This window comes from Vidua macroura, chromosome 32 (assembly GCF_024509145.1).
Source record: "Vidua macroura isolate BioBank_ID:100142 chromosome 32, ASM2450914v1, whole genome shotgun sequence".
NCBI lineage: Eukaryota > Metazoa > Chordata > Aves > Passeriformes > Viduidae > Vidua > Vidua macroura.
The window spans coordinates 855,570-870,923 of record NC_071602.1 but is presented as its reverse complement, the minus strand read 5'-3'; the positions used below and the strand labels follow the sequence as shown (position 1 = coordinate 870,923).

Sequence of the window (15,354 nt, the reverse complement as noted above, 5' to 3'; positions counted from 1 at the left end):
AAGGAGCCTGGAGCCCCCAGGCCCTGGCCTGAGGCGTCAGCGCTGCCCCAGCAGTGCCCATGGCCTGTCCCTGCTGCAGCCCCGGCACTGCCACCCCCGGGACTGTGCCCGGCCCCGAGAGCACTCAGGCCCTGCAGCAACACCAGGGCCACCAGGGCAGCGGGGCAGGGCCACGGGAGCAGCACTGGCAACACCAAGTGCTGCTGCTGCTGCTGGGCACAGCTGCTGTGCCAGCACTGATCTGCCCCCAGCTCTGCACACAGACATTGCTGCTGCAGCTCCACAGAAGGCAACAAAAGCTGGATCTCCAGTGAAAACTCTGGAAAACTCTGCTGGGAGATGCTTTCGTTCATTTAAAGTGGCTGAGGGCACAGCTCCTCATTGACACAATCTGAAGCCTCAGCAAAGGTGGAGAGAAACAAAATGAAAAATGGCACAAGCAATGGCATTTCTTTGTGGACAACGTTAAAAAACCAAATCAGAGGAATAAAAAGAAGAAACCAACCTCAAAACCCAACATGAAATATCAAAGATGAATTTTATTACAAATGATTTGCAGAAATAGGCCATAAGTCTACTGTTTCTGAAATGGTCCATGATCAGTCTCCACAGTTGCAGCCTTGAGCTCCCGGTTCCTCAGGCTGTAGATGAGGGGGTTCAGGGCTGGAGGCACCACTGAGTACAGAACTGACACTGCCAGATCCAGGGATGGGGAGGAAATGGAGAGGGGCTTCAGGTAGGCAAATGTGCCAGTGCTGAGAAAGAGGACGGCCAGGTGAGGGAGGCAGGTGGAAAAGGATTTGGGCTGTCCCTGCTCAGAGGGGATCCTCAGCACAGCCCTGAAGATCTGCACATAGGAGAAAACAATGAACACCAAACAGCCAAAAGCTAAGAAGGTAGTGAAAACAGAAACGCCGAGTTCCCTGAGGTAGAAATATGAGCAGGAGAGCTTGAGGATGTGGGGGATTTCACAGAAGAACTGGCCCAGGGCATTGTCCTGGCACAGGGGCAGGGAAAATGTATTGGCCATGAGCAGCAGAGCATTGAGAAAGGCAGTGGCCCAGGCAGCTGCTGCCATGTGGGCACAAGCTCTGCTGCCCAGGAGGGTCCCGTAGTGCAGGGGTTTGCAGATGGACACGTAGCTGTCGTAGCACATGATGGTGAGAATGGAAAACTCTGCTGAGATGAAGAGAAACAGCTGAGCAGCACATCCTGTGTAGGGGATGGTGCTGGTGTCCCAGAGGGAATTGTGCATGGCTTTGGGGACAGTGGTGCAGATGGAGCCCAGGTGGCTGAGGGCCAGGTTGAGCAGGAAGAAGAACATGGGCGTGTGCAGGTGGTGGCCGCAGGCTCCGGCGCTGATGATGAGGCCGTTGCCCAGGAGGGCAGCCAGGGAGATGCCCAGCAAGAGGCAGAAGTGCAGGAGCTGCAGCTGCCGCGTCTCTGCCAGTGCCAGCAGGAGGAAGTGGCTGATGGAGCTGCTGTTGGACATTTGCTGTGGCTGCACAGGGGGACCTGTTCATGGAGAAAGGACAGGGAAGAGTTAGAGGAGATACCTGTAACCAAAATCAAAGCCATTTCCCATACACCCTCCTCTGTAGCACACATGGACACAAAGTTCTGGGGTTTTCTTTATAAGCTCCCCAATATTTTTCCTAGTATTCTTGTATATCAAAATCTCTGCATTTCTGCTTCCCCAGGGAGAACAGAGCAAGTTGTGTGAGGCAAAGTGATGAGAGGAGAGTGAGGGGAGATGGTCTGTCATTCTGACCTGTTCAGACTTTCTCGGGGCTTTAACCTCTCTCAGGTGGAGGGTGATCACATTCTCCTACTTCCCCTAAAATGTCACCAGGTACTGCTGAGAACAGATGGATCCACCACAGCCCAGCTCCACATTTGTAGCCAAGGACTCACATTGCTCATTTCACCAACCCAGCAACATTTTCAGTGTCACAACACCTCTGTCTTTCCCCATCAATCTTATAACTCAGAGATGCTCTAGGACAGGTTTGCATCCTGGATTGGAGCTCCCAGCTTGGACTGAAATCTCAGGGAGACTTCCAAGTGTCCTTCTGATGGCATTGGATGAAGGGAGATGCAGCTCCTTCCCTGGCTGCACTGCCAGCATTGCCCAGAGCCGGGCCCTGGGGACAGCTGTGTCACCCTGAGCCAGCTGTGCCCCCTGCCAGAGCCCCCAGTGCCGGGCAGCTGCTCCCAGCCCTGTGCTCTGCAGAGGGAACTGGGCCCGGGGCTGCAGAGCTGCCCCACGGCTCTGCTGCAGCTCTGCCTGCACAGGAGGGGCTGCACGCCTTGGAGCCCCGGCCCTGAGGGCAGAGGCTTGGCTGGGGGCACAGGAGGGAGGGGGCTTGTGCAGAGGGAGGGGCTGCACTGGAGGGGATCCTCTGCACATCTCTAAACTCTCCCTGCCATAGCACTAATGGGTTTTGTTCTCTCTCCTTGCCTGATCTCCTCTCTGCTTCCTGGAGATTTTCCTCCTGCAGGTGTTTGCCTGTGCCTGATCTCTCCGTGCCAGCACTCAAAGACCCCAAATCTCTGTGCCCTCTCCTTGGCCTGACAGAACCCTGCCTGTTTGCAGGGCACTGGCTGGGGGCAGCTTCTGTTTGCAGCTTGGAGAAAGGAGAGCTCAGACTGAGCCTGATGGCTCCAGCAGAGGTGATGCTGCTGCTGTCCATGGGCAGAGTGGCTGAAAGCACATTAGGGATCTCCTGTGAACCTACTGATCACTAAAAGTAACAGTTCAGATGTCTCAGGTGCTTTTCAAAATTCACAATCAACCTTTAATATTTATCCCCCTTCCCTGTCATTCTCCAATAGCAGGAAACTGAATACAAAGTCTTAGGAGCCTATTTCCTCATTTTTGTCAAAATCCTTGCCTTGGAAATATTCCATGACTGATCAGAACCCCCCCAGCATGTCAGAGCTTCATGAGCATTTCACCTGCCCTGCACCAGAAATACTCAGAGTTGTACTTACAGGGTCTGTGGGCATTGGGATGTTCCAGCTTGAGGAGATCACTGCAGGAGCTGCAGCTGCCTTGTCCTGCAGCCAGAGGTTCGTGTGCCAAGGGCTGGCAGTGATTCTGCCCCAGGCACTTCTCAGCACCTTCCCAGCCCTGACTGATTGAAGCTCTCTGTGCCTCTGGGCTGTGCCCGGGCTGGCTGCAGGCAGTGCCCCAGCCCTGCTGGGCTGGGAGAAGAGCTGCTCATCAAGAGAAATGTGCTTTTGAAGCTCTGCTTGGTTGCCAGGATCACCCTCTGTGCCAGGAGCCTGGCCCAGCTCAGCAGCACAGACACAGCACAAGGACTTGAATGACCCTCTGGGGCTTTGTGCTCAGGCCCTGAACATCAGGCCCTGAGAGGGAGCTGCAGAAACCTCTCTGTAGGAGGAGGGGTTGGGGAAGGCAGTCTAGGGTTGCCATGGGAAACAGCAGTTGTATGAGTTCTCCACCCCCTTTGGGAAGAGAATTGTACCCTCCCCCTGTCCTGTCAGTTATTGTTCAAGTCTGCCCCTTAGCCTAGAATCTTCTCTGTTCCACGTTTTCCCTTTGGTTCTTCCACCAAGAACACTCCTTTCCCTTTTCCCCACTGGTTAATGTTATATTTCCCCTCCCTTTAGCCTTCTCCCGATTGTACCCTCGAATGCTAAACCCTCCTACCCCTACGCAGTAAAAGAATCCCCACCCCGCCCTTCGGGGCTCTCGGAATATGCCTCCCTTCTGCTTCGTTGTCTCCCTGTCTTCACCTTCTGCGACCCTTCAATAAACGAGCAGGATTCCAGCAGCCCGAGTGTCCCTCCCGTTCTTCTGGTGGACCCTCAGATGTACCAGCTATCCGAGCTTCGTGCCGAGTAGCTACAAGCCCCCACGGCTCGGCAATCATGGAACTTCGTGGAACCAAGGCTCCATTGTTACCGTCCAAAATTAAAAATAAAATTTTGACATCATGGACCCTCGTGAAACCAAGGCTCCATTATTACCCTCCAGAACCGAGGAGACCCTTGTGACATTGTTATGGACAAATTCAATTGGGGAGGCTAATTATAGATAAATCAATTAACAAGAATTTATTAAGCAAGCGGTATTAAGCAAAAAACAGCGCTGGGCGGCCGGGGAGTTTCCACTCTGCCACGGTGCACCTTCCCCCTTTGACCTTTTTGTTTTTATAGTCCCCCCTCTTTTTCGGTTGACGTATTTTCTCTCGATGCACTCTGCGCCGGTGCAATTGGTTGCTAGGGGGTCCTTTTTCTCTCTGCCCTTGGTGATCATAGGGATGAAGGCTCCTTATCTTCTTTGCCGGTTGTCCTTGGTCTAAAAGTTAGCTTGTATATAGTTAGTTACACAGTCTTCTGTGCTAGCTGCATTTGCACAATTCTTAAGCAGAATACTTGTTGTTTATCAAACCCCCCCCCCTTTTTTTTTTCTCCTCTTTCTCTTCTCACAGTCTGAAATTCTCTATTCAGTTTAAATTCTTATTTTCTTTCAATGTTCGTTTTGATGAACAAAGACCTTTTTATTACAATCCCTCCTCTTTCTCTTTACCAATTTGTTCATTAAAACGCTTTAACTCTTGGTGGCTTAAAACCAGGGTTTCATCTACTTCTGAGTTCCTGGGCAATGCTTCGTACCTCTCCCTAATAAGCATTAGATGAGCTGCCTCTAGTCTTCCTTTTACAATGTCTATGATTTTATTAAAAATGCAAGGTCCGATAGTTAAACCTAGTAACAACAATATCACAGGACCTGCAAGGGTTGATAGTAGCGTGGTAAGCCAAGGGGAGCTGTTGAACCAAGTCTCATACCAGCTTTGCTGTGACTCTCTCTCCCTCTTTCTCCATTCGAGGCCTTCCCTTAGTTTAGTCATTGTATCTCTCACAATTCCCGTGTGGTCTGCATACACACAGCATTCCTCCCTAAGGGCAGCACATAATCCTCCCTGTTGCAAGAATATTAAGTCCAATCCTCTACGATTTTGTAATACTACCTCTGACAGGGATCTTACAGACTTTTCAAGGGCTGAGATCGACTGTTCAATGCGGGCTAAGTCTTCATCTACAGCAATCCTCAAGGAATTAAATTCTTGATTCTGTTTTACTAATGATGCCACCCCGGTGCCAACACCTATTCCACCTACAATCATTAGGGTAGCCACTGCCAAGGCTGTGAAGGGTTCCCTTTTTGATAAGTGATGTTCAGAAGTGACTTGATCATTAAACACATATTCCTCAGGATGATAAATGATTTTAGGGACTATTACCACTTGTATGCAAAACTCAGAGACTTCGTTGAATAGGTCAAGAGCAATACAGGGTGTAAGCCCCCCTCTGGAGCATATCCATTTAGTATTTTTGGCTGGAATCAACCATTTTGCCGGGTTACCCTTATGCTGTGCTTTACTGACTGTTTTACACAAATGTTTCTTTTGCCACGGGACTCTCCCTATGCATCGTCCCTTTCCAGTTACTGCTGCTAACGTTATCCCTTGGGTTTGGGGGTCTTTCCAGTTACATTGTGGCGGATTGCTCCCATTAACTCGCTTGGGTTTCTCATTGAGCCCTACTGCCTCATAGAAAGGAGGTTTAATATCAAAGCACAGCCAGCATTGTTCAGTAATGTTAGGTTGTGTTACATTGAGGACTTGGTACGCTGCCTGCATAAGTTTCCAAAGGGTACTTTGCTGGGGATCCGGGGTCGGGAGTATGAGGGTCTCGTTTCCGGGCATTGTGGTGTCACTGGTCCCTATAGCTGTCTCGGTTAACTTCTCCTCAGCAATTACAGAGTTAGGGCCTATGGGTAGAGGATCATGTGGTAGGATTTCCTTTTTTATTTGAATGTACCCTCCACGATCCTTACCCGGTTCCCAACACCTTACTCCCCAAGTTTTTCCTACCAGCCATCCTGGGTCCAGGGGCTTGAGCACCTGTATTTTCAAGGACCTACAATTCCCCATATACAGAATTTCTCCTTGAGTGCCATACCATGGAACTTTGCATCCTTTAGGATACCATGAGACCTGTAAAAATTTATCTGGATGGGTGACAGCCCAGGCAGTTGCTATGGTTTCACAGCCCCAATATCCACACAGATATTCCCCAGGGTAATTACAATATCCCCTCCCAGGATTGGAGCTAGGACACCAATAGATAGCGTGGAAGTCAGGTTTACTCCATCCCCACACAGAGTTCACCAAGTCCTCATTAGTAACTAAAAAAGTAGGAGCTACAGTGGTGGCATTTTGCTTAACAACTTTCCCTTGGTCTATTTTGGTCAGAGTCCAATTAAATGGCTGGTGTGCATAGTCCCCTTGTACAGGCCAGGTACAACATATAACTAATATGTACAGAATTTGCCAGCAAGGGTGGAGTCCAAACCGCCCCAGAACTTGATTATCATTATTTCCCCCTTCCCACTGTTTGGTTTGACATGTTATTGCCGGGCTCACCTTTACCCTTGGGAGATCAGTACCCTTGAGGCAGTTCTTGAAATACCTTTGAATTGTCCCAGTTTGAGGGCTCTTTCCTCCACTGCTTCTTATCCCTCTGCCTCGCTCGCCGACCCGGTTGCTTCGAGCCGCGAGGTGTACCATCTTCTCGGCAGCAAGGATATTCTTCAGGAGGACCCTTACTCTGTTTTTGCTGCCTCTTTTTGAATGATTCCCAATTCTTATCCTTCACTTGCGGTGAATTACACTGAATTCCAGGTAAAGTCTTCCGGCAATTCCCTTTTATAATTTGAACAATTAGGGGAATTGGTTCATTAGAGTGGTAACAACAATTTTCAGGCCTAGCCCCCTTAGTAAACACCTCCCACCACTCTTGGGATTCCCTTGGTAGGGTCCCGTTCTCTTCTCCAATCTCTAGGACTGACTTTGTCAGTTCTCTTTCTAATTGGTAACACCCTTTACAAATACCCCTAGGAGGGGTACCTCTATAACTATGGACCCACCACCGTTCCTGGCAGATTTTACAAATATAGCATACAAAAGGGTAACAATCACAATCCTTATTTGTACAATAGACTCTAAAATCATCAGTTATAGGATATCCATAATCCAATATCTCACTATACCAGCTGGTTTGTACAATTTTTACTGAGTCCATTAAGTCCGTTTAAATGTGACCTTAAGATCTCCGGGTTGGCTGGTTATTCTCCAGGGGTCTTCGGCAGCAGCAGCAGTAATCGGTCCCTTTATTCGGCTCGCATGTGTCCATCCCTTTTCAGCGGTTCTGACTGCAGTTTCTGTAGTAAGTAAAACAACATAGGGGCCTTCCCAGTTTGGGATTAGTGAGGTTTCTTTCCAAGTTTTTATTAACACCTTATCATCTGGTTTTATATTATATAAGGGCCTTTTTAAATCAGGAAGACTGAGAACCGGTGCATTTACTAATTCTGCCTTGAGGTCCTGTAGTTTTTCCTCATCTTCCCGAGTCCACTTAAGCAAGCCTTCTTTTGTTAGTTTCTCATATAGGAATTTTACTTTCCCGCTAAATCCCTCTATCCATTGTCTACAGTACCCAAACAATCCTAACAGCTGTCTAACCTCCCGCTTTGTCCTTGGCCCTGGCATAGCTAAGATTCCCTTAACCCTTTCTGGGTCTAGTTTCTTCGTTCCTTGACTCAGTCTATGTCCGAGATATTTCACCTCTTTTTCCACAAATTGTAATTTGGATTTTGACACTTTGAGTCCTTTCAAGCTTAGAAAATTGAGTAATCTTATACTCTCTTCCCTGACAATTTCCTCTTCTTTCCCAGCTACTAACAAGTCATCTACATACTGAATCAGGACAGTCCCTTCTCTCAACTGAAAATCTGTAAGCAGCTGCTCCAGTGCCTGGCCAAATAAATTAGGGGACTCTGTAAACCCTTGTGGGAGTACCGTCCAACGGAGTTGTTGTTTCCTGTGGGTGTCTGGGTCTTCCCATTCAAAGACAAAATAGTCCCTACAACTTTCTTTAAGGGGACATGCCCAAAATGCATCCTTTAAATCTATAACACTATACCACTGATTTTCGGGGCCTAATTTACTTAATAAAGTATGAGGGTTAGTTACTACAGGGAATCTTTCTACAGTCCTTTTGTTAATTTCTCGTAAGTCATGTACCAAACGGTATTTCCCATTGGGTTTTTTAACAGGAAGGATAGGAGTATTAAAAGGAGACATGCAGGGTTCTAATAACCCTTGTGCTTTTAATCTTTCAATTTCAGGTTTGACCCCTTTCCTTCCTTCATTTGGAATTGGATACTGCTTAACTCTAACTGGGACTTCAGGATTTCTTAATGTTATCTCAAAAGGTTTTATGTCCAATCGGCCTGCTTTTTCTGGGGTATACCACACTTCAGGGTTAATTTTCTGTTCGTCCTCTACCCGAAGAGGACATAATTTAATATTTAGCTTCTTGTCATTTATGTCGATTCCAATTCCTAATTCAATCATCAAATCTCGTCCCAGTAAGTTATAGTCAGCCTCTGGAACTAACAACAGTGATCCTATACCTATTTTGGAGCTGGTTTCAAAAATCACGTCTTTGATTACAGGCACTTTAAAGGCTTCCCCTTTTGCCCCAACTACCTGTATTGTTTCTCTTGATAATTTACACCCTGAGGGAAGGGTTTGAACCGTTGATCTCTCAGCTCCTGAGTCTACAAGAAACTCATATTCTTGCTGCTGGGGACCAATTTTTAGTTTTACCAGGGGCTCTGTTTTTTCCTGGGTCCCCAGCAAATAGAGCCCCTGACCCCCTCAATCTTCCTTGAATTGCTTTTCATCTGCCAACCTTTTTCTGCATTCCCTCCGAAAATGCCCTCTCTTACCACAATAAAAGCAGCTTCCTTGTCCACTCTCCTTTTCTCTTCTCCCTTTTTCTACCTTCTGGCCCTTCGGCTTACTTCCCTGGAACTGACTAAGCGTTCCCCTCTGCCCTTCACGTACCACAGCCATCATCACTCTTGCTTGTTTCCTATGTCCTTCCTCCTCTCTCCGTACATACACTTTCTGAGCTTCCCGCAACAATTCATCCAGGCCTCTACCATGCCAATCCTCAATCTTTTCCAATTTTCTCCTAATATCAGGCCAGGCTCTGGCCACGAACTGGGTCTTTAACAACATCTGTCCTTCTGGAGTGTCAGGATTTACTCCAGAGTACAGCTGAAAAGATCTCCGGAGCCATCCTAACCATTCCGTGGGGTCCTCATCTTTCTTTTGACTCTCACAAAAAGCTTTATTCACATTCTGCCCCTTAGGGACTGATTCTCTGATCCCCTGGATAAGAATTGTTCTTAAGTCTGCCATATGTGTCCTATGCAGGGGATCTTGCTTATCCCAATTAGGACGCTGTAAAGGCCATTTAGTATCTGCTTGGGGTCCTGCCTGATGGTCTCTATCCCAAATTCTCATACCAGCTGTCCTGATCATCCCTCGCTCCTCAGATGTGAATAAAATCCCCAGTATTGACTGCATTTCGTCCCACGTATACACGTTGGGCCCCAGAAACTGATCCACCCGCTCTGCAACTCCAAGGGGGTCTTCCAATAGATGTCCCATTTCTTTCTTGAACTCCCTCACATCTCCTGAATTAAGAGGTACCTCTACATAACCTATTCCCGGAATTTGGGCTGGTTGTCCCTGCTGACCAGCATTAGGATTAGGGATCATTCCCAAAGCTACTTCCCTTAATGGATATAGAGCTTGCCTTTCCCTCTCGCTTTTCCCCCTTGTTAGGCTACGAGTAACACGACGATTTTCCTCAGGGACCGGTTCCAGGATTTCTACTTCCTGGTTTTCAAAATCCCCCCCTTGATCTAAATTGGGGTAGACTACTGGTGGTGCTGGTGGAGGTGGAGGAGGGGGAGGTATGTATAGTAGAGGGGGTGCAGTTGGAACCTCCTCAGGCTTTTTATTTTTCTTTTTTTTTCTTTTTCTCCCTGGGTGCTTAAGGCAAAAAGTTTTGCTCTTGTTTTCCCCACTATCCAGAGAGCAGCGTACTTGCTCTCTTCCATATCAAAAGGTTCTTTAGAATTTACATAAATGTTTAATGCCTGGCAAATCCAGTCCTCGAAGCTTCCAAACACTGGCCAAAATAAATTATCACCACGGATTTGTTTCCCTCCCCATACTTCCATACAATAATGTATCATTTTTGCCCTATCCTTCCCTTTTCTTGAAGGGTATTCATCCCAAGATTTTATTATTAAACCTAACGGACTGTCAGGTGGTATCTGGGGAAACTTTACTGGGGTCCCCGTCCCCATGGAATCAGAGGGCTTGCTTTTCCTCTGTCCCATCTTCCAGGACACCTTCACACACACACATACTCGCAGCCCCCTCTTCGTGGCCCAGCCCCTCTCGGGGTCTGGAAACCGCACTACTTAGAGGTCCACACTTGCCTCGTCCTAAAAGGACGTCTCGTACGTTATGTCCTGGGATCCCAACCCCAACCGAGCGGATCCCACTTTTATAGTCACGCTGTCCTGCGTCTTCGCCCGGGCTTCGTGCACAAAGATTATGGGGTTACCGGTATCCCTTTTGCTTAATACCGAATTTAGGTTCGTCGGTAAGGGCCCGAGAAGGAAAAGCCTGCACCAGGGCCGCTGAAAAAGCAGCGGGGCGCCTCCCTGATTAGGAATTCCTGCCCGTTTGCCCTTATCCGAGTCACGGCACCAAATTTGTTATGGACAAATTCAATTGGGGAGGCTAATTATAGATAAATCAATTAACAAGAATTTATTAAGCAAGCGGTATTAAGCAAAAAACAGCGCTGGGCGGCCGGGGAGTTTCCACTCTGCCACGGCGCACCTTCCCCCTTTGACCTTTTTGTTTTTATAGTCCCCCCTCTTTTTCGGTTGACGTATTTTCTCTCGATGCACTCTGCGCCGGTGCAATTGGTTGCTAGGGGGTCCTTTTTCTCTCTGCCCTTGGTGATCATAGGGATGAAGGCTCCTTATCTTCTTTGCCGGTTGTCCTTGGTCTAAAAGTTAGCTTGTATATAGTTAGTTACACAGTCTTCTGTGCTAGCTGCATTTGCACAATTCTTAAGCAGAATACTTGTTGTTTATCAAACCCCCCCCCTTTTTTTTTTCTCCTCTTTCTCTTCTCACAGTCTGAAATTCTCTATTCAGTTTAAATTCTTATTTTCTTTCAATGTTCGTTTTGATGAACAAAGACCTTTTTATTACAACATCATGGAATTTAGTGGAACCAAGGCTCCACTGTTACCCTCCAGAACCAAGGAGACTATTCTGACATCATGGAACCTTGTGGAACCAAGGCTCCATTGTTACCGTCCATAAACGAGGAGACCCTATCGACATCATGGAACCTCGTGGTACCAGGGCTCCATTCTTAACAGTCCAGAACCAAGGAGAGCATTGTGACATCATGGAACCTCGTGAGACCAATGCCCCATTGCTACCGCCCAAAATCTAGGAGAGCATTGTGACATCATTGAGCCTCTAGGAACCAAGCCTCCATTGTTCCTGTCCAGAATTAAAGAGACCATTGTGACATCATGGAACCTCATGGAACCAAGGCTCCATTGTTACCTTCCAGAACCGAGGAGACCATTGTGACATCATGGAACCTTCTGCAACCCAGGATCCATTGTCAAGTACAGAACCAAGGAGACCATTGCAAAATCATGGAACCTCGTGGAAGAAAAGCCCCATTGCTACCATTCAGAACCGAGGAGAACATTCTGAAATCATGGAACCTCGCGGAACCAAGACTCCATTGTTCCCATTCAGAACCAAGGAGACCATTCTGTCATCCTGGAACCTCGTGGAACCAAGGCTCCATTGTTACCTTCCAAAACCATGGAGACCCTTGTGACATCATGGAACCTCGTGGAACCAAGGCTCCATTTTCATGTCCATAGCCAAGGAGACCATTGTGACATCATGGAACCTCGTGGAACCAAGGCTCGATTGTTACTCGCCAGAACCAAGGAGACCATTGTGACATCATGGAACCTCGTGGAACCGAGGCTCCATTGTTACCGTTCAGAAAAAAGGAGACCATTGTGACATCATGGAACCTCGTGGAACCAAAGATCCATTATCAAATACAGAACCAAGGAGACCGTTGCGAAATCATGGAACCTCGTGGATCCAAGGCTCCATTGCTACCATCCAGAATCGAGGAGACCATTCTGACATCCTGGAACCTCGTGGAACCAAGGCTCCATTGTTACCCTCCAAAACCAAGGAGATCCTTGTGACATCATAGAACCTCGTGGAACCAAGGCTTCATTTTTATCATCCAGAGCTGCGGAGACCATTGTGACATCATGGAACCTCGTGGAACCAGGCCTCCATTTTTACCGTCCAGAACCAAGGAGACACTTTTGACATCATGGAACGTCGTGGAAGCAACGCTCCATTGCTGCCGTCCAGAACCAAGAAGACCATTGGGACATCATGGAACCTCGTAGAACCAAGGCTCCATTGTTACCGTCCGGAATCAAGGAGACCCTTGTGACATCATGGAACCTCGTGGAACCAATGCTCCATTGTTACCCTCCAGAACCAAGGAGACCATTGTGACATCCTGGAACCTCATGGAACCAAGGCTCCATTGTTACCTTCCAGAACCGAGGAGAGGATTGTGACATCATGGAACCTTGTTCAACAAAAGATCCATTGTCAAGTACAGAACCAAGGAGACCATTGCGAAGTGTTGGAACGTCGTGGAACCAAGGCTCCATTGCTACCATCCAGAACCGAGGAGACCATTGTGACATCATGGAACGTCGCGGAACCAAGGCTCCATTGTTCCCATTCAGAACCAAGGAGACCATTCTGACATCCTGGAACCTCGTGGAACCAAGGCTCCATTTTCATGTCCATAGCCAAGGAGAGCATTGTGACATCATGGAAACTCGTGGAATCAAGGCTCCATTGTTACCCTCCAAAACCGAGGAGATCCTTGTGACATCATAGAACCTCTTGGAACCAAGGCTCTTGTGTTACCGTACAGAACCAAGGAGACACTTGTGACATCATGGTACCTCGTGGAACCAAGGCTTCATTGTTAACAGTCGAGAATCAAGGAGCCCATTGTGACATCCTGGAACCTGGTGGAACCAAGGCTCAATTGTTACTGTCCAGACCAAGGAGACAATTGTGACATGATGGAACCTCATGGAACCAAGGCTCCATTGTTACCGTTCAGAACAAAGGAGACCATTGTGACATCATGGAAAGTCGTGGAACCAAGACTCCATTGTTACCGTCCGGAACCAAGGATGCCATTGAGACATCATGGAACCTCGTGGAACCAAGGCTCCATTGTTACTCTCCGAAAACCAGGAGACAATTGTGACATCATGGAATTTAGTGGAACCAAGGCACCATTGTTACCCTCCAGAACCAAGGAGACCATTGTGACATCATGGAACCTCGTGGAACCAAGGCTCCATTGTTACCGTCCAGAACCAAGGAGACCGCTGTGACATCATGGAACCTCGTGGAACCAACACTCTATTGTTATCATCCAGAACCAAGGAGACCATTGTGACATCATAGAACTCAGTGGAACCAAGGCTCCATTGTTACCCTCCAGGACCGAGGAGACCATTGTAACATCATGGAACCTCGTAGAACCAAGGCTCCATTGTTACTGTCCAGAACCGAGGAGACCGTTGTGACATCATGGAACCTCATGGAACCAACACACCATTCTTTCCATCCAGAACCAAGGAGTTTATTGTGACATCATGGAACCTAGTGGAACCAAGGCTCCATTTTTAACATCCAGAACCCTAAGAACATTGTGACATCATGGAACATCGTGGAACCAAGGCTCCATTGTTATCGTCCGGAACCAAGGAGATCCTTATGACATCATGGAACTTCGTAGAACCAAAGCTCCATTGTTGCAGTCTGGAACCAAGGAGATCCTGGTGACACCATGGAACCTTGTGGAAGGAAGGCTCCATTATGGCCATCCATAACCGAGGAGACCATTGTGACATCATGGAACCTCGCGGAACACGGTTCCATTTTTACCCTCCAGAACTGAGAAGAGCATTGTGGAATCATGGAATCTTGTGGAACCAAGGCTCCATTGTTACCTTCCAGAACCATGGACACCATTGTGACATCATGGAACCTCGTGGAAGCAAGGCTCCATTGTTACCCTCCAGAACCAAGGAGACCATTGTGACATCATGGAACCTCGTGGAACTAAGGCTCCATTGTTACCCTCCAGAACCGAGGAGAGCATTGTGAAATCCAGGAACCTCGTAGAACCAAGGCTCCATTGTTGCCATAGAGAACAAAGGAGACCATTGTGATATCATGGAACCTCAAGGAACCAAGGCTCCATTGTTACCGTCCAGAACTGAGGAGACCGTTGTGACATCATGGAAGCTCATGGAACCCAGGCTCCATTGTTATCGTCCAGAGCCGAGGAGACCATTGTGACATCATGGAACCTCGTGGAACCAAGGCTCCATTGTTACAGTCCATAACCGAGGAGACCATTGTGACATCATGGAACCTCGTGGAATCAACGCACCATTGCTACCCTCCAAAATTTAGGAGACCATTGTGACATCATGGAACCTCGTGCAACCAAGGCTCCATACTTTCTGTCCGGAACCATGGAGACCATTCTGACATCATGGAACCTCATGGAACCAAGTCCCCATTGTTACCGTCCAGAATTAAAGAGACCATTGTGACATCATGGAACATTGTGGAACCAAGGCTCCATTGTTACCGTCCAGGACCAAGGAGACTACTCTGACATCATAGAACCTCGTGGAACCAAGGCTCCATTTTTACCGTCCACAACCAAGGAGACTAATGTGAGATCATGGAACCACATGGAACGAATGCTCCATTGTTACTGTCCAGATCCCAGGAGACCATTGTGATATCATGGAACTTCGTGGAACCAGGGCTCCATCGTTACCCTCCAGAACCAAGGACACCATTTTGATATCATATAACCTCGTGTAACCAAGGCTCCATTATTACGAGTCGAGAACCAAGGAGACCATTGTGACATCATGGAACCTCATGAAACCCAGGATCCATTCTTATTGTCCAGAACCAAGGGGACCATTGTCACATCATGGAACCTCGGGGAACCAAGGCTCCATTGTAACCGTCCAGAACCGAGGAGACCATTGTGACATCATCGAACATCGTGGAACAAAGGCTCCATTGTTACCATCCGGAACCAAGGGGATCGTTATGACATTTTGAAACTTCGTCGAACCAAAGCTCCATTGTTGCAGTCTGGAACCAAGGAGATCCTTGTGACATCATGGAACCTAGTTGAAGGAAGTCTCCATGTGGATATCCAGAACCGATAAGAGCATTGTGACATCATGGAA

At 47.9% G+C, this 15,354-nt stretch overlaps 1 long non-coding RNA gene across 1 annotated transcript; it reads right to left on the bottom strand.

Moving 5' to 3' along the window:
- Positions 1–7,088: 7,088 nt before the first annotated feature.
- LOC128820914 (uncharacterized) lies at positions 7,089–11,186 on the bottom strand. Its single transcript, XR_008440996.1, has 2 exons — positions 10,478–11,186; positions 7,089–7,255 (listed from the first exon to the last, which is right to left on the bottom strand). It is a non-coding gene; the product is annotated as an uncharacterized LOC128820914 (long non-coding RNA).
- Positions 11,187–15,354: the final 4,168 nt, after the last annotated feature.